General features: G+C 31.0%; 1 protein-coding gene across 5 annotated transcripts in view; it reads left to right on the forward strand.

Moving 5' to 3' along the window:
* LOC106615438 (guanylate kinase-like) overlaps positions 1-22,012 on the forward strand; it is a 120,677-nt gene that overhangs the window by 63,933 nt on the left and 34,732 nt on the right. For 3 of the 5 annotated variants that reach the window (XM_036371122.2, XM_070110068.1, XM_036371127.2), the window contains exon 4: positions 8,615-8,921. The gene's annotated coding sequence lies outside the window, so the exon portion shown is untranslated. Of the gene's footprint in view, positions 1-8,393; positions 8,519-8,614; positions 8,922-22,012 lie in introns of those variants that run through there. The other 2 variants (XM_070110070.1, XM_070110069.1) reach the window with 2 other exon arrangements.

The following is a 22,012-nucleotide window of genomic DNA, read 5'->3' on the forward strand; positions in this document are numbered from 1 at the left end:
TGTGGTAGCGAAGTTTGTTCCGAAATTGCTAAATTTTGTGTTAAAGCAATGTCGCATTAGTATGGCTCAGGAGTTGTTGAATGACGTCAACAACGATCCGGATTTGCTCAAACGGGTCATTACTGGCTCCTGCGACTTTTTCCTATTCCCAAAATTGAACAAACAAATGAAAGGAAAGCGTTTTGTCACAACTGATGAGATCAAGTCAGAATCGAAGAAAGAGTTGACGGCCATACCAAAAAGCACAATTCAGAAGTGCTACGAGGATTGGAAAAAGCGGTGGCACAAGTATATTATATCCGAGGGGGATTACTTTGAAGGGGAAAAAATAGATATTGATGAATAAATAAGTACTTTTCAAAAAAGTCCAAAATTCATCTTTCCTCGAAACACGCCTCGTACATAGGTAGTCCATAGATGTCATAGATATTTCGTATATTGCGATCAATTAACCTACTTGCTAGACTTTCCCGTTTGTTAAAGGTTATGAATATTTTACATAAAACGGTAACTACTTAAGGTACCCACAGCTATAGTTGTTGCTTTTATTATTTAATTTATTTACTTGACTCTTCGCTGACGCTTCGGCCGTGTCCCTGCCTTTAACAACGACAACTGTCTGGCTTTTAACCAAGCGTGTGTGTTTGTGTGCCCACATGTCAGCCGATGTCAATGCAATGTTAGCAAATGTTAACAGTTTGTCAAATATTTTGTGTTTACGTTTCATTTCTTGTTGTTGTTGGACATTTTCTTAGTTACACATACCGTTCCCAGCCTTGACCTAGCTACTACATTTGCCTAGATATAAAAAATATAGTGAAATGTAAAAGGTGCAATAAAAAGCTGTTGCCAACAGTCACGTGCCTCTTAATGTATACACTTCTATACATACATATGTATAAAGCGTGTGAATTTCAAACACATTTACTTAGTACATATGAAAATTTTGTAAATTTGTTTTTGGTTTTCATTTTATTATTTTTATTTATTCCCGGAAAAATTTAGAATTTATATTTACTGCTAAGTTAATAACATATTTTGTTTCCAATATCACTAGTTCACAGTAATTCTGCGACTGTGATGTTAACCTCAATATAAACATGCTTTTTAAGTTATCGATAAAATATCACAAAATTATATACTTGTATGTACTATTAGAAATTGAAACTTTTTTTCAATACATCAAATAAAAGAATTAAGAACCAGTTTCAAGATATTTAAAAATTAAATCTCTAAAAATATAAGTCATCGATAAAAAATAACAAAATGGTGCATTAAAAATTAAAATATTTTTCAATATCCTGAAAAAATTAACCAGTTTCAAGATATCGAAAAATTTTCTTTAGGCAAAATTGCTTAGAGTAAAGTGAAAAAGAATTTCAATGTAAAAATTAGAAAGAAAAATTTTAAATTTTTTTGAATAAATGTGCTTAAAGTTATCGATAACAAAATTAAAGTTTATTTTTTATTTATTTTATTTATTATAAAAAAAAATTGAATGAGATAAAAAATAGTAAAAAAAGTCAATAAAAATAGATAGATCGATTTCATTATGAATTTAAGAAAATAAACTAAAAAAAATTAATTTTTGTTTAAATTTATTGATAAAAAAATGCATGTAAAGTTACATAAAAAAAAATTTTAATCTCAGAATTCCACAACACCAGTTGTTCTGTTTTTTTTTTGTTTTGGTTTTGTTGTTAATCATCTGCACTTTCATTTTCTCAGCGCCTGAAATGTGCAACGAATGACAATCAAATTTCACAGCACCGAAAGTGAAACTCTAACAAATAGCATACAAATGAATTATTGCATTTGAAGTATACGAGTACACAAAAATTAATAAAATTGAAGCGGTCAAAACCATAATTCTAACTAAGCGATAGGGCAAAATGGGTGATCAGGAAGTGGTGGGCCAATATATAATTACACAAACAAACACACATTAAGTGGCAGCTAAGTGGGTCTAAATCTACATACATACATACAAATATACGATGAACGATTGAATACATTGGATTACAACAACAATAGCAACACGCAGCGACAAAGACAAATTGCCACAGTACTTCAAAATGCTGGATTGTAGAAAGGGCAGACGGGAAATTCACTTATGATTCAAAAGTGAAAATCACCTATGAGCGCTTAAGTAAATAAATTGTGTACTACAACAACAGAAAAATAACAACAACTAGCAATAAAAGACGTATGAGTGGACTCAATAAGAGCGCTGGGGGCCTCAAAGTGTCAGAGAAGAAGCATTACAAAAACGTACGAGTGAGAAAGTGAGTGCAACAAAAGGCCAATAAAACCAATATGCACACCAACAACAACAATAAGCAATCAAATCGAAACAAATAAATTAAACGAAAACGCGCATCCATTCGGCAAATCCCTTAATTAACAATTCCGCTCAGCAAATGTTGGCTGAACGCTGTTCGTAATTTCTGTTGTAATTTGCTTAGCACCCAAGCGTTGTTGTGCGGCACGCTTGCCGCTTAGGCGTTGTCTTAGCGTTTAAGCGCTTTGTTTTCGCTTTTTTTTTGGGTGTTGTGTTCAATTTCACCAGTCAACTGCTAATTCTTTTACATTTATTTATTTACAGCTCAATGCAGTCAGAAAATCAACATGTATTGTAATATTGTTGCTATTGTTTTATTTATATTCAATGATTTTGGTGTACGCGGAAAATCAGCATGCTTACATACATGTTGTTGCACCCTCACCTGCTCCTCACCTTCCATCTTCAATATTTATTCTCACTAAGTTCGCATTAAAATGTCATTTGTAGTGTGTGCGTTGCTTCGGTAATGTTGAAGAAAGTCTGCAGCAGCAAGAAAAAAATGAGTACAAAACAACAACTGCGCAAATAATATAAATAGTATGGTTTGTTTGGCCATCAGCTTGAAAGTTGAATGACTTAATGCGCAGTTCGGCACACAAATACTACCTCACTTATTTACTCGCAGTAAATACTGCGTAAGAGTGACAGACCCCGAGAAAATTTTGCGTACGATAAAAAATATAAATACATTTTATTCTCGATAAAATAAAATACATTAATATTATATTATATATATATATATATATATATATATATATTATAAATTAATAAAATTTCTTTCTTTTCTTCATAATAATTGAATTAAAAAATAAATAAAAAGGTGGCAACCCTCATCAACAATATTTTGACGTTTAAGGCTTCTGAAACATTTTTAATTTGATTGTAATGTTCTCAAAAAATATTCGCGACCATAAGCTTGCATAAACTTTTTTAGCTTAGGTTTCGCATTGTAATATTCCATTTATTATAAAAATTTTACTTTATTATTATTTTTTTAATTATATGCACATGTGTAACACGATATGTAAATGGAAATATACTCGTAGAAGAATATTTCTCAAGAGAATATGCGCTCGAAATAAATTTAACGACGCAGAAGTGGAAACCACCAATACTGGCTAGAAAAAAAGCTTAAGTCGAGTTGGGCCGATGATATTCAAACAACGCTATTTGCTGCGAAAAAAATCAATATTGCCGCAACAAGTATTAAAACAGAAATAAAATAACCAACACTTTTGCTAGAATTGTGTATATATTTAGGCTACGTCTATTGCTTCCATTGGACATCGGCTACTCTTGCGCTGTGTTTGGCGTAGCTTTCTTTTATAAAAACGGTCAAGCTGTGGGATGTAAATATTAAACTTTGACAATGTCTTTAAATGGTTATAATGTGTCCTTATCGCCGAAAATGGGTAAAAGCGGGTAATTTATCTATCTTTAGTTCTAGGTTTGGATTTTAGTTTCAGGTTGACTTTATACCATTAAATCTGCAAATATGTGATGTACTTTAAGATAGAATAACAGTATATTCTTATGCCTAAAGTGGATATTCTCGTTTAATACTATTCGTAGTCCCTATAAGAATTACAAACTTCCTGTTAGCTTTATACCGTGTATGTCAGTCCATGTATTAAATATCTTAATAAAATTAAGTGAACTTATAATACTACAGTTTAGTGCCGAAAAGGTGTGAAATTGGCCCACGAATAATCCCAGATGATATATACTATATACTTGTACATACATATAATGAGTCTCGTTATTCAAGCAGACTTTATGCACAATAGCTTTCTTGCAAGTTATGTAGTTTAGCGTTGAATTTTAAAAGAATTGGTCCAAACCTCACATACCTAATATAACGTTTTCCTTATCAACCCAAGTATTAAATGTAGCCTCTTTGGTTGAGTTTATACTACCTATATCTCATTTGAGGGCGGATTTTAATAAAATTATCGCTGACCCGAAAGAAAATAAAGTATCAAAATTAAGTGAGCCGGTGACCGATAATATCAGTTAATAAGATACTGAATATGATTGTAATCGAAACAAATGGATGATAAACTTTCGCAACATTTTTATATGCTGAATTAAGTTGGCATGAAGGTTGTAACACCCAGAGGAAAACTTTGGAGATCCTTTAAAGTTTACATATAAATGATCAGATATTTTGCGCAGTTTTTATAGGGAATGTTATGTATTTGTAAAGGGTATTAACATTTTTTTTGTTGTCTAACTTGAAATGAACAAGCCAGTTTTATTAGCTTTATTATACTGGTTTAGATCCGTTGCCTCTAGTTAACATCCAAGATAGTTTGAGAGGTTACTTATCTGAATCCTCATTCAATATTCGAAGGATCTGTCAGCTGTTTCTCATTTATGCTTTTTTCAGGGATTTCAGGTACCTCAGTTTTTATAGATATAGTTTCTTAGGAAGTAAAGGAAAATGTATCAGTTCAAAAATCCCCAAACTGCTATCAGATACAATCCAGCTTAAACATTTTAAATGTTACTTTTAAAAAACCAAAATTTTAAACATGTTTTTCTTTAAGATTATTTTTTTAATACTTTCTTTGGAAAATGGCCATGCTTAACTTGGTTTTGACTGCTGGTTTCACTATATTTTGCAGAAGCTTAGTTGATAAGTTTGTTCTCACCGCAATTAAGTCCATGTAACCGAAAATCAGAGAGATTTATGAGGGTATGACAAATAACTGGCACGTTGGCAGCGTAAAGCCTTTGGGGTATGGTCTTATGCCAAGTCCTTAAAAGTTCATCTTATAGTAGTATATCGGTATTAATAGCTCTGCTCCTCTTTACTTCAACTCTTTCTAATTCTATTCTATTTTACCATAAACGGCTAAAGATCAAATTTCTTATTTACGAGATTTATGTCTCTTGCTTGTCCGGTTTAAAAAGAGGGCGTTCTGCATTTTAATTGCCAAAATGTTAATGAATTTAGAAATTCGCATTGATTCTGAAGGCTCTTTGTAATAGTACTATTTTGAGATATATTCGAGCAGCTTTACTCATCAGCGAAACCAACATTACAAGTTTTCCCCCTTGCAAGTAACGGTCGCTCTTCTTTGCGTGAAGATTATTATTATTCCCTCAGGCAGTAACTTTTCTCTCAGCTTTTTTTTTGATAACCAGTTATTTATTGCCTTAACAAAGCTCCGATTGCTTAGTAGTGATTCCAGAAGGTGTAAGCACCTAATTTGCATGTTGCTCCACGTGGTTGGATGGTTGATTGAAAATTGAACGCCTGACCATAAGGGGTCACGCTTACGCTGCCTTAGACCCATTGTGCTGCCCTGAAATATTCTTAGTCGCAGTAATTACACACAGAATAAAACTGTGTTGAAAGTCTAAGTTTATTTTTTGCTTTTAATATTATTCAGGAAAAAAGAACTGATCTCCTGATCTTTGCGTCTCTAAAGAGAGAGAGAGAGTTTAATATAATGTTGCTCGAAGGCCCTACGAATTCTTAATGATGACATTTTCACCAGACCATGAATTCTTCCAAATTTTATACTGTGGGGCCTCAGGTTTTGCTGAATATTGAATTAGTGTTCGCTCTCTTTCTGGATCCCAAAGTGGACAAATTCTACTTTTGCCAGACTATGAGTTCTTCTCATTTCTAAGCGAGGTTACTGGGACCTCAGCTGTTAGTATTCCTTAATAGTTTTCACTATCTTTCTGGATTTTAAAGTGAACCAATTACATTTTCATCAGACTGACATGATTCCTAAATATTGAAATAATTCTCTTTCTAGGTCTCAAAGTTTAGCAATTCATGTTTCTTTAACTCTTCGATCATTTTGTAGGCGTCAATTAGCAATGTCGCTGAATTACTCTCACAACTCTCTTGTTGCTTTACTACGGTTATATTTAATCCAGTACTCTCATTGAGGCTTCACTGTAAGTACACAAAGACAGATTTTTGAAAAGTAGGTGTCAGTGCTAAAATGCTTAAAATGCATTGCGTGTCGGCTGTTTAGAAAAATGCAAATGCAACAACAAGTAAGCACAACAACAACAACACTGTGTAATCAGCAAGCAAATGCGTCAATTGTCTGCTGCCGCTACACGCACACATATTTACATTGATGTAGAAGAATTGCAAAGAAAACCCCGCTTGGCCTTGGTCTTTTCGGCTCCATGCGCACTTTCTTTCTGACAACAATAACAACAGCGAGGTGTGCACCCCACGCCACGCCGTTCTGTGCGCGCCGTCTCCTTAAACATCTGCCAGTGTTGATGATTTCACTGCCGTCTTCGCTAGAGCTGCGCTTTCTTTTAGTGCGAAGTTGTGTGGCAACAACAAAAGTACGCAAAGCAATAACAACAGCAAAAAGACACATTTGACCTCGACCATCGCTACTTAATGATGACTTTGTGTGCATTTTAAGTAGTTTGGTTGTTGTTGTTGTTGTTAACATTGATATGCCTTGTCCGTTGCTGACATGGGCGTGTTGTCGGTTGTACTGCAAATTGCACTTTCATACGGCTAAGATATGTGAATGAGTCTTTTCAACGCTCACTGACAGTGATTGATAACAGTAAATGAGCAGTAACTGCGCTTTATTTTTTGCTTTTTTTGTCATTTCCTCAAATTTCTATATATATTTCATTTTATTATTTTATTTATTGACTTATCAATATACTATACTATATATTTTTGACATAACCTCAAATGGAGCTCTCAACAGATCTTACCTTCAGAATCCTTGTACATAAGCTCATGATCTAGGCCTACATTGAAAATTTCCGTTGTTCTTTTTTGTCCTAGACCGTTGAAAATGTGGCACTAGTGCGGCACCAATAATTACTTACTATCAGCATGTTGTTATAGTGTGATTCGCATCTTAGATGATTCGAAGTAGAATCCAGTGCTGAAAATACACCGCATGACACATAGATTTAAAACTTAAGATATAGACCAAATATCTTGATTATACTAAGTATAAGACACTAACATAGCTCTCTTCTCATAATATGTAGATATCTCAGCTTGTCAATCAATTTTGTTTTCACACTTGTTTTTGTAGTTATTATATTATTTGTCCCCTTGAACTTCATTCATTGCCTAGGTTCTCTGGTTAAATGAAATTTTCTCCCTTTATCTATGATTTAGTCGAAATTAGTATACACTCACAACATGTTGCAACCGTGTATAATAGTTTTGTACACCTAATGTTTGTTTGTAACACGTAAAACTAATCTAGACCAGTTAAATTCTGATTGAATGTCTGCAATAACTTAAGCAAAAGGTGAGATGTTTTGGTGAGGCTTGGTGCCCTAGAAAGGTTGGTTTTTCAGATGGCCGGAATCGGAACATGGTCACTCCCACAAAATGCCATTAAAGTGCATTAACTAAGCCATGAATTAAGTTACAAAACTGTAACTTAGTACAGGAGGGGCAACTGCAGACTCAAAAGTTCATAAAAAGTGGGAGTGACCCGATTCCCTAATAGGGTTAAAGTATGTACATTAGAGCGGGTTGATTTACTGGAAGCCAAAAAAATATATGGAATAACCGCTTATGCGGCAAATATTCTATGGTTCACTCTGAACAACTTTGCCCAAGATAATATGGGTCTCAAATGGGGTTCGAGTCAGCGATATTTTAGGTGAAATTTAATTATTCGTGGTCAGTTCGTCAGTTTTTGAGCTATCTGAATGAAATTTTATACATAGCTGCATTTTAAGATTTTATTGATCATTTGTTGGAAACGGCCAGACAACAATATCACATATCTCCAATACAATCGATTATTTTGTTATTTTATTTTCCAGTTGCCTGCCTTAAATAAAAAAGCTAAGAGCACATAATTTTACAGAGCTGTTCTCTAATACATACTTAATAATAACAGTGAAAATAAAGAAAGTCGGTATAATAGGATATCACGTCTAAATTCTTAAGTTACTTCAGATAATTTTTATCTTATCAGGTCTTCTAATAATTTCTTTCTTTTTCTTATCTTGATCTCTTATCATCTTATAGTTTCAACTTTATTATCTTCGTTTACTCACATAGTATTTGAAAAACTGAAAATATTCAAAAGTCTCCAAAGTTAGTTTATTCGTATACTTTTCAAACAGTGCAAGCAAATAGCCGATGTTCTTTGTATTTGCATATTTAATTGTTTGTTGCTGGTTTTACTGATTTATATTGCATGTTTATGTTTTTTTACATTTTTATTTTATTTAAAAATTTTATTTTTTTAAATTTTTTTAAAAACTCAAATTCATGTCTGCTTATCTTTACAGCATTTTTGTGCCACCAACGCAAAGGAATATTATAATTAGAACTAGAAGAAAATAATATAACCATTCAAAAGCTTGAAAGAAGAAGCAGCAGTTAAAAAATTAAATATTTTAATTGCTACAAACAACTATTAAAACGTCGAACAACGCGTTTAAAAAAGAATAGCATACAAGTACGCGTAAATTTACATATTTACTTTCCGTAAAAAACACACAACTAGCTTTACCACACGCTTCAGCAGTAGGCGTAACAAAAACAAAAAAGTAAAGCAGCTTTAAGAGCAGAAATCAGCTACGCTATAGAAAACAGGTAGGTGCTAATCTCTTTCATTGACTGCTATTAATTTTAAAGAGAAAAAACATATATTTTGTTATTGAGTTTAATAATTAATGGCGAGCAATTTGACTTCTTGCTGATTTTGTGACTTTATGTACATAAACATATCTACATTTGGGACATTAATCGCAGATTATATATATTTTATTATTATTTTCAAATATTTTTAGTGAAACTAAATGGTATTTAAAAATGAAAGAACGCACGCCAGCTTAGAGCTATTAAGCTTTAAGCGTGTGAACGAATTTCGTATGCAAAGTCTAACTATAAAAGAACAAAATTCAATAATCCGCAATAAAAGTAACTGTTAAATATTAACAAAAACATATTTAAGCTTTTATTATAGTTAATAAATTAACGTTTTGACTTTAACATAACTTGAGAAACCTTAAGAAAGGTCAGTACAAGGAAATTGTGTTTCTTTCTTGTGCGCATTCTTCAATATTATCTATATAAGATACAATATATTGGCTGATATATGCAGAGCCAAGTGTTTTTTTTTCAAATTTAAAATTTTTAAGTTTAAATGAACCCAAAATATATATAATTTTATTATATGATACTTTTTATAAGAAACTCTTTGACCGGTAAAGCATATATTTGAAACATTATTAATGACACTTACCATATACACAGAGAGAAAGAACCTTGTAGATTTTGTTTTAATATCAATCTTTGAACACTGCAGGTTGAAGATTCTAACTACCTTTATAAAATCTTATTAACCTCTAATTAGGATTTCGAAATAGTTTTAAGTCTACTAATTATATGTTGAGATTAACTGTACTACCGTCTAATTCAAAATAGGCTCCTGAGCCAATAAAAGCATACCGGCGCTGAATGCAATTTTCCATACACTTGTTATGTGGTAAGCTTTGGCTGGGATGATCTTCTATGAATCTTTATTTTTTCGGTTTTTGCTTATCTTTGTAGCGCCACTCGCTAGATAGTTGAATTGTTTCGACATCATATACATAAAGCCATGCCTTGTCACCAATAATGATGCGTTTGATGAATCTAGAGTCCTCAGCTACATTGTCAAGTATCTCTTGCGACACCTACTAGACGTCGTTTTCGAAAGAGATTCGGGGCGTTTGGTAGGAGTCTAGCTTTGACACGCTTCTTACTAAAATATTAGCCAAAATGTGTTGTTAGTAAGATCGATTACTCTGCTATCTTTGACGTTGATTTTCAAGCACTGTTTCTTTGACTACTTCGATGTTATCGTCATTAAGGGAGGTGGAGGGACCACTCGCATGAGGCAAGTTTTTAATGACTTCAGGATCTTTACTTTGTGCCACTCAAATACTTGTGTTCGTGATGTTGTATACTCCCCAAAACACTTCTGCACAATTTAAACGATTTTTTAACCGTGATTCCATTGAGAACACAAAATTTTTAGCAAACTCGTTGTAAGTCTAGTCGCCAGACAAACTTTTGGCGTCGTAAACAGCTGTCTAACACACACTTATTGACATAGAGAGCCCAAACTTCACACGAACAAAAAGTTGTACCAATCTAGCAAACATTTTAAGTTTGCGCGGATGGATCAGTCTGGGTCAAATTCGATTAGTTGGTATATTTTTTGAGATTAATAATTTAGGATCTAACTTTAGTACCAAAGATCATAAGAATAGATTAGATGATCTGGATCCTGGTGATCTGGAATTTTTACGTTAGAGGGGAGTACAATAGATGACACCTTCATAAAGACAGCACTCGATATTAACATGGTCTTAAGTCAGATCCAAATGAAGCACATAAGTAGCCAGCTATCGGATTGTAGCCGGAAGCAATTTGCGGCAGCAAGCTGTTCAGCATGTTCAAAGCAAGATTAAGTAAAAAGTCAGATTGTTTTCTACGGAAGTTAGGTTGCAAAGAGAAGCTAATCGTAAACCTTCCTGACAAACCAAATATTGAATAGAGTAGAAGAGTACATGTGTTCTCGTAGGAAAAAAACTATTGTATTCCTCTCTTCTCTTCTTAAAACAGTCCTTTGGAGAGCCCATAGTATTGACTCGGTGCAGTACTTCATTGTTATCTGCTGACTTCCCCGACCGAAAAGAAGAAGTATATATGCAAACTAGAAAAGTGTACAACTGGGCTTAGCACAAGGCTTTATTGATAAATCCACTCTACACATACTGTGTTATTTAGTATAATCGAGATATCAAGCAAATATATATAAGACATCTGTAGGACATTGAAGATCCAACCATAGACAGTACCTTAGAAAAGAAGCTTCAACCTGTTTACATAATTGGAATGATGGAAATCGATTCTTTTTCAAGCTTGAATAAATATAAGATCGAATTTGAAGATCACAGTTACCCGCACAAGCTATTTGTTAGCTTGCGGCTAAAGGCGCATTTTGTCTTTTCACGGTTCCCCTCATAACGACGTTCACTCTTCGGCAGTTAAAACAACCAACCAATAAATTTTTTATCCTTAAGATTCACCAGTAATTCAAATGCGTCTTAAACTTATAAGAACTTCAATTTGGCGAAAAAAATCAAAACACTTACCGCAAGCAAGAGAAGATACTCCGCTTAGCATCTAGCAATGGCTCAAGAAATATATCTCAAGGTTATTGTTCTGTATTTTTTATTTTATATTTTTTTTTTACTTTTTAACGCCTGCTTCACTCTGCTTACGCCTAGTAATAGCTTCTTAATTAATTGCTTCATATTTTTTCCCTCAAAATTCCCAATGATTCACCTGCAATACTAAAACAAATACATAAATATTTTATTAGCTGAAGTACCCGGTAGGTTGAATTTATAAATACTCTTTGCAAATATATCTACACACACATGAATCATGGCAGCGGCTTTCATGTGGGACAGCTGAAAATTACTAGGCAGTTTGAGAGTCAATTGATTACCCAAAGGAGTTGTTGTGTAATAAAAACGGAATTAAAGGAGTTGAAGACACTCAAGTGCCGCTAAAAAAATAAAAGCAGCAATGCAAAATTGAGTGCAAGAAGAAAACATATTAGTTGCATCGCGCATATTATAATAATTACTAATTACACTTGTGTGCAAATACTTACATTTGAAAATCGCAAGCTTCTCTAACTAACTTAACTCTTGGCTTGCTTCTGTATGTGAAGTTTTTTGCAAATGATCAAATCAAAAAAGTCAAAGGAGCTTATAAATGCATTTTTGTTTCCCAAAATTATCTTATCATCATTCCCATAGCAGACTTACTTGATCTTATTTTCTCTGTAAGGCACCCACTTAAATAATTTGAACGAGTTTGCAACGTCGTAGTAATCGTTTTGTCGCTTCGAAAGCTTCTGTTAACTCCAAATTCTAAGTTCTTCTCTATACTCAAAAAAAATAATAATAATAACAACAAAATCCTCTTTTCTTTTCTTACTTTGAACTGGCTAACAATATCATATTTCTGGTTCATTATCTTTTAAGCTTTTGTTTTAATTTGTTTAATTTTTTTTTGTAATTCTTAGCTGGTTTATTAGATAAAGATTTATATAAGGTAAGAAATGTTTACAATAAATAATATATTGTAATAAACACCATCTCTCTTTCTTAAAATTCTCCCCAAGTGTGCTCTTGTATTTCAAGAAAAATTACTGAATATTTATTTTGGCTAAAACTTTTCTGTGTCATTTCGTATCATCTAGAATTTTCGCCTTAAACATCTTATTTACTCTCGTTCTCTGTTCCTCATATTATTACTCTTTTTCTTGCCAAGTTTTGTTAAATTAACAAGTGTTAAAAAATGTGTCTTTCTGTTCACTGACTTGTTTTCTCAATCTTTCGCTCTCTTAAAAAAATCTATAATTTTTGCTGCTAAATTTTGTTTTGTCATTCTTCCAGTCCTATTTGCAATTAGTTAACTTCAACTATTTTTCTGGATGGTATTTTAGTTGTGGCAATTATTTATAGTTGCAATTGTTGTTATTGTTTTATTAGATGCTGCATTAAAAATCGTGATTCTTGTCATGTCTCGCTGTTTGTAACGCCTGTTGGAATGCAAAGAGAGGACCAAACATAAAAACAGAAACAAATATAATTGCTGTAACCGAGAAGAATACAATATTTTTTGTAGTCATATTTTATTTTATATTTTACTTTCGCGATTTACTTGCCGGTGGCAAACAGCCTAATAAAATGTACGTACATATGTATTCAGCACGTATTAAAAGATCAACAACTTAACTGTCGAAATGGAAAATATGCATTGGGGATCCCGATTTTTTGAGGATTGTTTTAATAGTCGAAACGTAAATTATGCCACTATTCTGTATAAATTTAAAAGTTAAAATTCCAATTTCGGGATCCCGATTTTCTTTTCGGGATCGTTGAAAGAACAGCAACAAAACCCGAGTTTACTAACTATTAAGCGCTTTTGTAACAAAAAAAAATCAGGATATCCCAACTTGAAAACTTGTTTTTCGGGACTCGCAGTTTTGCAATTTTTTTATAAAACTGATAGTTTTCTTTCAAAACTAGGTGCCTCTAATTAGCATTTGCGTGTTAGAATATTACAAGTGTAAGCAGGAATGTCTGGTTCTTTTTGACGTCAATAAACTAATTGTGGATCCCGAAATTTGTACGAAGTTGGAATTTTAATAATGAATGCTGAAATAAGAAATATCAACGCATGTCTTTTACAAAACTTTGAAATTTGTTTTGTCATAACTGACTTTATGAAAAATAAATGCCTTATTTATGGATCCCGAAATTATCGGTAGACGGCAGTTTAAAACTAAAACCACTGTACATGGAACATTTTTGAAAGGGAATATGGAATTTTACATTTTATACAAGTTTTTGAAATTAGTTTTAATATTATTACATTATAGCTGACTTTCTGTAATATTAATCGGTTGTTTGTGAATCCCGAAAGACATGACATGATTTAAAGGGATTAACCAATCACCGAAATATTATGACCGTTTTCGAAAAAGTTTTACTTTAAAAATTTTTTTTTATTTTATTTTGTTTATAACCGATTTTCTGTGTTATATACACATTTATTTTTGATGTATCGAGATTTTATACTATCGGGATTTTATAAGTGACATCAGAAATACAAAAGGGATGATATTTTTCATAATTAGTATATTTTATTTCATTTTAATTGACTTGCCGCCTAATAGTAAAGTTATTTTTGAATCCCGAAATTTATGTAAGTATTAACGACTTTTTTAGTGGAACGCTTGAAATAGGATCTTGTATGGCTGTACCGAATAAGTTTTATTGTTCTTTTCATTATAATTGATTTGTCAGTGCAAAAATCCCGAAATTTTATAGGACGAGGAACGTAATACCGAAATATAATTTTTTTTTTTATAAATTATATAACTTTAGTCAATTTTACTTGCCTGGTATAAATTTTAGCTTACCACCTACCATAAAGTTATATGAGAATCTCGAAATGTATAGATTTATAAAAATAAATATTGAGAATCTCGAAGTTTTCTCAGGACGGGAATTTAAAGCACAATCCCGAAATATAAATATGTTTAATTTTTACTTTTTTAATAAATTATAAAAATTTAGTTACTTTTATTTCCCTTGCTTAAATTTTTACCTACCGCCTATGCAATTTCGCAATCCCGAAATTTTTGTTCTTAGCTAAAATTGTTTGCTATCCATTCTGCTGCCGACTGCACTTGTTTATTGCTGTTGCTTTACTTCATATACATATAAATAATCAACATAACATTTTGTTGTTGTTGTTATGTTGTCAACACTTGCTCTTTTTTATCATCCTACAATTTCAGCACTTGTCTATTTGAATTTGAATATTTTCATACACATAAACATACATATGTACATACATACGAGTATAGTATGTAAGTATATACTATATTTGGTTGCTGCCACAACATCGCCGCTTGTCTATTTAGGTCGCACGAAAATCGATTTGCCGCTCCAGCAGCAGCAGCATAAGAATTCCAAAGCTTGCCACACATTTCAATTTGCCCTAAAAAAAAGTAAAACGTAAAAACACTTAATAAAATAGCAAAGAAAATCGTGTAAAAAGTGTTGGGCGCAGCAGCAGACCGCATGAAAGTGTTGGCAACCGCGAACAACAACAACATTAGCATAAAAAACATAAATATAATTGTAACAAGCTACCGATATAGATCAGTGCAGCAATAAAATGCTGCTAAAGCGCTTACTATGCCGATTTTGTTGTTGTTTTTTTATGCAGCTTGTTTTGTTGCTGCTCTTCCCCACAATTAGTTGCTGGCGTCAGACGCAGTAAACGGGCGTTGATTTTGATTAGCATCGGAATTTCCTTGTTGTTGTAAAATTTGTGGAAAACCGTCAGAGCAACGCGCCGGCGTTGCCACGCCTATCGACGCTTAGCATTTGATAATTTCACAGCTTTTTGTTTGACTCATAGCAAGAAATTGAAACAAAAAGCAAATAAGTAATTGCCGTTAATCAGATTAAATGGTTGATTCAGTTTTCGGTGAATTTTGTGCTCGCTTGTAATTGCATTAATGTTTCGGGAATTCAAAAAATGCCAACTTTTTTCAATATAAAAATCTGCTGATAAAACTTTGTGTTCGTGTAGACGTTGGCACACCTTTTGGAAGTGAAATGTTGTTGCTGGCGGTAATGCCGTTAGATTATTATTTGGAACTGTTGTTCGAAGTTGTGTTAAAGCTTAGTTGAGCTAAGTTTGATAGATTTTTTTTAAAAAGCTTTTCGGAAGTTTAAAACATGTGCCAATTCAAATAACTTTTTTAAAAAGCTCTCATGGTCCGATATAAAACACATATTTTTTGAAAGCGTTTTTCGATAGCTATATTCAAAAGAGAGAACATTAATGGGGCTTCAAACAAGAGCCAATTCGGGAACTTTGTTTTTGACAAAACCTCAAGGCCCACTATACAGCTTTTAAAGAAGAAAAGAAGATTAACTTGTCTCAAAACTTCAGCTAAGCTCAACAAAACTTTTCTGAAAGCTGTCGTTTTCGGTACAGTAAATTTCAAAAGCTTTTTTAGAAAAAACAATCATAGAAGGAAGGAAGATTAGCTTGTCTCAAAACTTAAGTTAAATTCAAGATATTTTTCGGAAACCACTCGATTGCTGCTATAAATAATTTCGCAAGCTTAAGGAAGGCATTAGTGGTCCATTTTGGTGGCTTTCTTAAAGCTTTCATAAACAGCCAATTTTACGGTTTTCAACTCAACTGCATTTTGGCAAAAGTTTTAAAATTCGGTATTATCAATATCAAATCAAACCGTCAAAAAAGTTTCGGTTAATATTTCAATGAAACCTCAACTTTTTTGTGGTATGACGGTTTTCAACTCTGCACCACTGAGGTTGACTAGCTATTTAGCACTTCGAGTTCCGTCCTACCTTTTGCTGCTTAAAAATCAACCAATTTTCTGTTCTTCTCTCTTTCTCCGGCACCTTCTATTTATTATCACATAAAAATCGCCGTGAAATAGCTAAACAATCTTGTTCACAATATCATATAAGTAAACCTATGCAAAATAACTAATCGCTCGTAATAAAAATACGAAAATTAAGCATTTAAAATTAAGTCCTTTCAGAGCAAAAAAACCTTCTAAAGTGCCGCACTAATAGCAAATTTCGCATAAAAATAAACTCAATTGCCCACACTTACTTGTAGCACTTAAGTCAGTCATTGCCACACGATCTTACACATATATAAATATGTAGCAGCCGGTATTGCTTTTTTTGCAGCACCGGCAACGCTGGTGGCTTTAAGCAACGGAAAACAACTGCTCAAGTGTGACACTCTGCCGCGCAGTTTAACGAGCAACTCTTGTTTTTAATGAAATTTTTATGCTCACGTTTTAATAACTTTTTCACAGACGGCTTGCTTTTATTATAAATATATATTATTACCTTTTATTGAAACACTAAATGCGCTATTAACAGATATACAAGCACAGCAAAGAGGCACTTTACGGCAGGGAGTTGCCTGTGGTGACAAATATTTACAGCATAGCTACAAGGATTCAAAGTTAACAAGTGAAATCATCACCGAAAAGCACGGAATTTTTAATTTTTTTATTACTCTAAAAAAATGTTAAAATCATGGGAACAAGTAAAAGTGTAATAAATTTTATAAAAATGCGACTACATAAATAAGTCAAGGGATAATAAAACTCAGATGAATAACTTATAAAAAAAATAAATATAAATTAAGTCTGAAATTAATAAACTTTACAGTTAAATTTTTTTATAACACCAGGTTTGCATTTACAGTGCAAAAAAAATATATATATTATAAATATAATACAATAAGACAAATAATTTAGCCCTCTAACTACTTAGCGGTGGTTAAGAAGATCATAAAAGACTGCAGAAGTGTATCAAAGTGAGCAGAGAGATATGAGAATTGGCTTCTAACCATATTTTGTCAACCTCTACGCTCATGCTGTCGTTCCTCTGTCCACAAACCACCAATTTTAAATAAAAGAAGAGTTGAAGAATATGTTGAGTCCAAGCTATAATCAAATCAATTCTGTGTGCCAGTGTAAGTTGTTGTTGAAAGAGAGGCTTTGAAAATGAAACACACCTCTTATCTGTTGATCTCCATTAAGATACCATCTAAGTTTTGTAAAACTGTTTAACTCGAAAATAATTTTTTCAACTCAATAAATTACCATCAAATTAAAGTTAAAGTTTTTTATAATTTAATTTAAAAAAAAATATTCGCGGCACTTAAACTCTAATTTTAGTTACCAAATCGACACAATTAATGTTCACAAAAAAACTGTTTAGCTGAATTTGAAAGATTATCATGTTAAACAAAAGAAAGAATTTTTTGCTTTAGGAATTTTTATTACTTCCATCAGTTGCGACAAGTAACTTTAAAATTGAGTAATTAGCTAAGACAATTAGTTATTAAATTGAGTAAATTAGCTAAGACAATTAGTTATTTAATTGAGTAAATTAGTGGAGACAATTAAGTTTTAAATTGAGTAAATTAGTTGAGACAATTAAGTTATAAATTCAGTCAGTTAGTTGAGACAATTAAAATTTAAATTGAGACAATTGAGCATTTTACTTTTTTCGATAGATGGCAATCCTATCCAAAAAAATGTACAAGTATATTAAAGATTTGCAAAATAGTTTTTAAGGCCTTCTTAAACGTCTTATGTTTTGCACTAATTTTGTAATTATAAATTTTAAAATTTTTTTTATGTGGTAACTCTATTCTTCTTTGTGTTTAAACTAAAGACATCTCAAACACTTGTAATAGGGGAACAGTTTATATTTGGCAGAAATAAAAAAAGTTTTACTTTTATTTCTAAGTGGCAAATATGGTTAAATTTAGTCTAAAGAGACATGTTTTGGAATACATTTTCTTGCGCTCTTATTTTAGCACATATTCTATAATTCTTGTATGGTCTCTCAATTTCAAAAGAAATATTTAAAATGAAGATGTGTGGCAACCTTAAAGAAGTAGTGTGTTGAAAACTTAAGGGACAGCTTATTCAAACGCTTCACTTTTTCGCAAAATTTGTTAAGTTTATGTCTTTCCTCTTGTTATTTGGCAAGTCAGTTCCACAATATGTCTATAATATAGCCCATTCAACTATTTTCTATAATATCTCTTATATCGCTTATTGTAATATATGGTTTATAAACTGTAAACATTTTTGCAATATTTTAAGTAAACGATTTTTGAAATACTATGAAAATTGTTATTATTTTTCTTATTGCTTAATTACACCCAAGTATAGATCTGGGGGATATATTTTTGGTTCCAAAACTATCCATAAGTACTCCTCACTTTATTTCGAAATAAGGACACAATAATTCTTCGTATATAATTTTGCCCCTTCCACTTTCGAAACATGTTCTAATCTGTCCCCAGCAACACCAAGTTCAACAGCACCTGCAATATTTTGCCATTTTAACGCGACTTATTTTCATTATTTTTTAAATTTTGCACATGAATAAATAGAATATTTAGCGACATGACAGAAGTTTGATATTTAAACGCCGACACTGAAGTACACAAACAAAAAAGCCGCACTTACTGACACAGATTAACTGCGCTTTTGCTTTGTTTTAACATTTTTTTGTCAAAATTGTTTCCAAGTTTTTTAAATCAAAATGCCTTCTCTGCCATTAAAATACTTTGTAAGGTGCGCATTGTCGGTTCTTCGTTTATTTTTCACAATGCTTGTAGGTGCGCCATTTGCCATCAAGTTCGCCGCTTAAGTCTTTTGAATTGTTCCTCTTGTAGCTGTTTCGGGTGGAAAAACCATTGTAACTTTGGCGGTTTTAATTTAAGAAAGTTAGCGTAAAATCCGACTTTTGCACAGTTATGTAACTGAGGATTATGTAGCGGTAAATAATAAATCTGCTGATCGCAAAACAGCAAAAACAACAAATGATTCTAAAATTTTGCCAAGTCATAAACGGGCAAAATCGCTTGGTAACAGCTGCAAGCGGCAAACAATATTAATGTGGGTTGAAGTAGCTGCTAATTTATGGGGAAAAAATATGTTATATGAAAAAAGTTAAATTTTGCAGCTTCACAGTGGCTAATTTACGGCAGAGAAATGAAGTACGTTAGCACAAAAAACAACGGATATGAAAAAAAAGCGTCTTCAAAGCAAGTAATTAGGCAATGAGTTTGCAAAAAAGTATTGTATGTAACGGTTGTTTGTTTCTAGAAAGACTTTGAGTTAAGTGTAAACAATTGTTAATAAGAAAATGTGTAGTAAATTTTTATATAATTTTTTTTTTTAAAGAAAGGACTTGTTTCAACAAATTTGTTTTTGAATAAAATAATTCTAAATTTAAAACAAAAAAAAAGATTTTGAAACATTTTTCAAAAAAGAGACTGTAAAAAGGTGAAATCTTAAACAAAAATATACATTTTTGTTTTTATAAAAGTTTTGAGGAAATTGTGGTTACGTAAAAGAAACTGTTTTTGACAACAAACATTTTTTTTTGTTTTTGAAAAAAAAAATATATTTATAAAAAAATTGTTTTGAAGTTTTTTGACATAAATAAATTTTGAAAAAGAATTGTTTGAGAAAACAATTTATGGTTTAATGTTTGACGTAAACTTGGTTAAACTTTTGGCACAAACTTGTTTTTAAATTTATTAAAGTTAAAAGAAAAATTTGTTTTTGAAATAAAATTTTGCGGAAGAAATTGTTTAAATTTTTTTTTGAAGTAATGAAATGAAAAATTTTTTTTGAAAATTTTGATTTATAATAAAGTTTTTTGAGGTAAGCAAAAACTGTGATTAAATAAAAATAAATTTTTAGAAAAAAATTGTTGCTTTTAAAAAGTTTTTTTACAAAAATATTAAACAATATAATTTTTAGAAAAAATATGTATTGAAAAAGAAATTGTTCGAAAATTTTTTTTTCGAAAATTACAAAAATTTTTAGAAAAGAATGGCTTTAACGTTAAAAAAAAACTTTTTTTTTTGTTAATTAATTTTTAGGTATTGCTTGTTTTTGTAGTCGTCTGTACTTTTGTAAAAATAAAATTGTTACAAAAGAAACTGTTTCAGGGAAATATGTTTTTGAACATTAATTTGCGAAAAAATTTGTTGTTAAACTTTTTTTAAAACAGAAATATTTACGAAAAAAATTTAAGTATAAAAATGTTTTGAAATAAAACAACTCGATTTCTTTTAGCCGTTGTTTTTAATTTTTTTGTTGGCAGAAGGACTAGTAATAAACTTAATATAAAAGAAGTTGACAAAATAAACATAACCCAAAAAAGGTTGGGAGACGCTTAAAGTTACAAATATATACGTATGCATACATACATTTGTGTGTATTTGAATATTTTTTCGATTTTTCTCTCATTTAGTATTGATTAACTCATCTATTTTTCAATTGCTCGCATGTCTGACTCTTGCCACAGTAAACTTAAACTTTTTTTTAGAAATATCAAATGACCTTAAATTATTGTAAATGTTATCGTAGTATTTCTGTTTTTGTTATTATATCAACATATGTATATTTCTCACCATTCAAACATTCAGCAAAAACAATAAAAAAAAGATAAATAAGTTATATAATTATTGCGCTATCAAAAATCTGCTTTGCTCCAAATTTGCTCGCCTAATTGTGCTGTTATTTCTATGAATCAATTGCCTCAACTAATGTTTACTTAAGTGGTAAACTGAAGAGTAGTTACCGTTGACCTTTAGGTAGGCTTAGTGAAGCTTTAGAGCGTCAATGTCGTCGTATTAATTTCAATACTCTTTTAAATTTTTAAAATGATGCACTGTTGTAATCACAAGGAAATTACTAAAAAAAATTCAAATCATTTTTTGAAAAAAAAACAACAATATGTTCTATTTTTTGTTTTCAAAAATGTTTATTTATTATATATTTTCAAGCTTTTTTTTCAAAATCGATTTGTAATTTTTTATTTTTTTTTATTTTCAAAAGCAATATAAATTTTTGCGATTTTTAAATGGAGTTTATTAAACTTAGTACTGAATAATTCAAATAAATTAACCGAAAAAATATATACCTACAAGTATTATCAACCTTTTTTAAAACCTATGTTTTTTAACAAAATTTTCCCATTTTTTAAACTTTATTGTTTTTGAAAAACTACTTAAATTAAATTCACAATAATAATAATTTTATAAAAATTTTCAAAAAATACTTATTTTAATAATTGTTTTTGAATAAAATTTTTATATAATATATTCTAAAAAAAATACCTATAAAAACAACATTTTAGTATAAAATTTGTTTTTGTAATAAATCTTTAGGGAAAAATGATCCAAAATATTTTTTGCATTTTATTTATTATATATAATTTTTTTGCAATACCACAAAAACACATATTTTTTAAGAAACAAATGTTTTTGAAAAAACAGTACTTTTAAAAATAAATTTTTGTGATATTAAAAAAAATGTACCAAAAAAATCGTTTACAAAAAAATATGTTGTAGAAAATTGTTTCAGAAGAAATGTTTTTGAACAAAACAAAAACTTTTATTTGATTGAAATTCACAATTTTATACATTTACTTTAATATATCCCGTTCTCTTTTTTCTTTATTTATTTTTCAATATTATTATAAATTTCCACTACTTTTATT

The sequence above is a fragment of the Bactrocera oleae genome, chromosome 5 (genome assembly GCF_042242935.1).
Source record: "Bactrocera oleae isolate idBacOlea1 chromosome 5, idBacOlea1, whole genome shotgun sequence".
NCBI classification, from domain to species: Eukaryota; Metazoa; Arthropoda; class Insecta; order Diptera; family Tephritidae; genus Bactrocera; species Bactrocera oleae.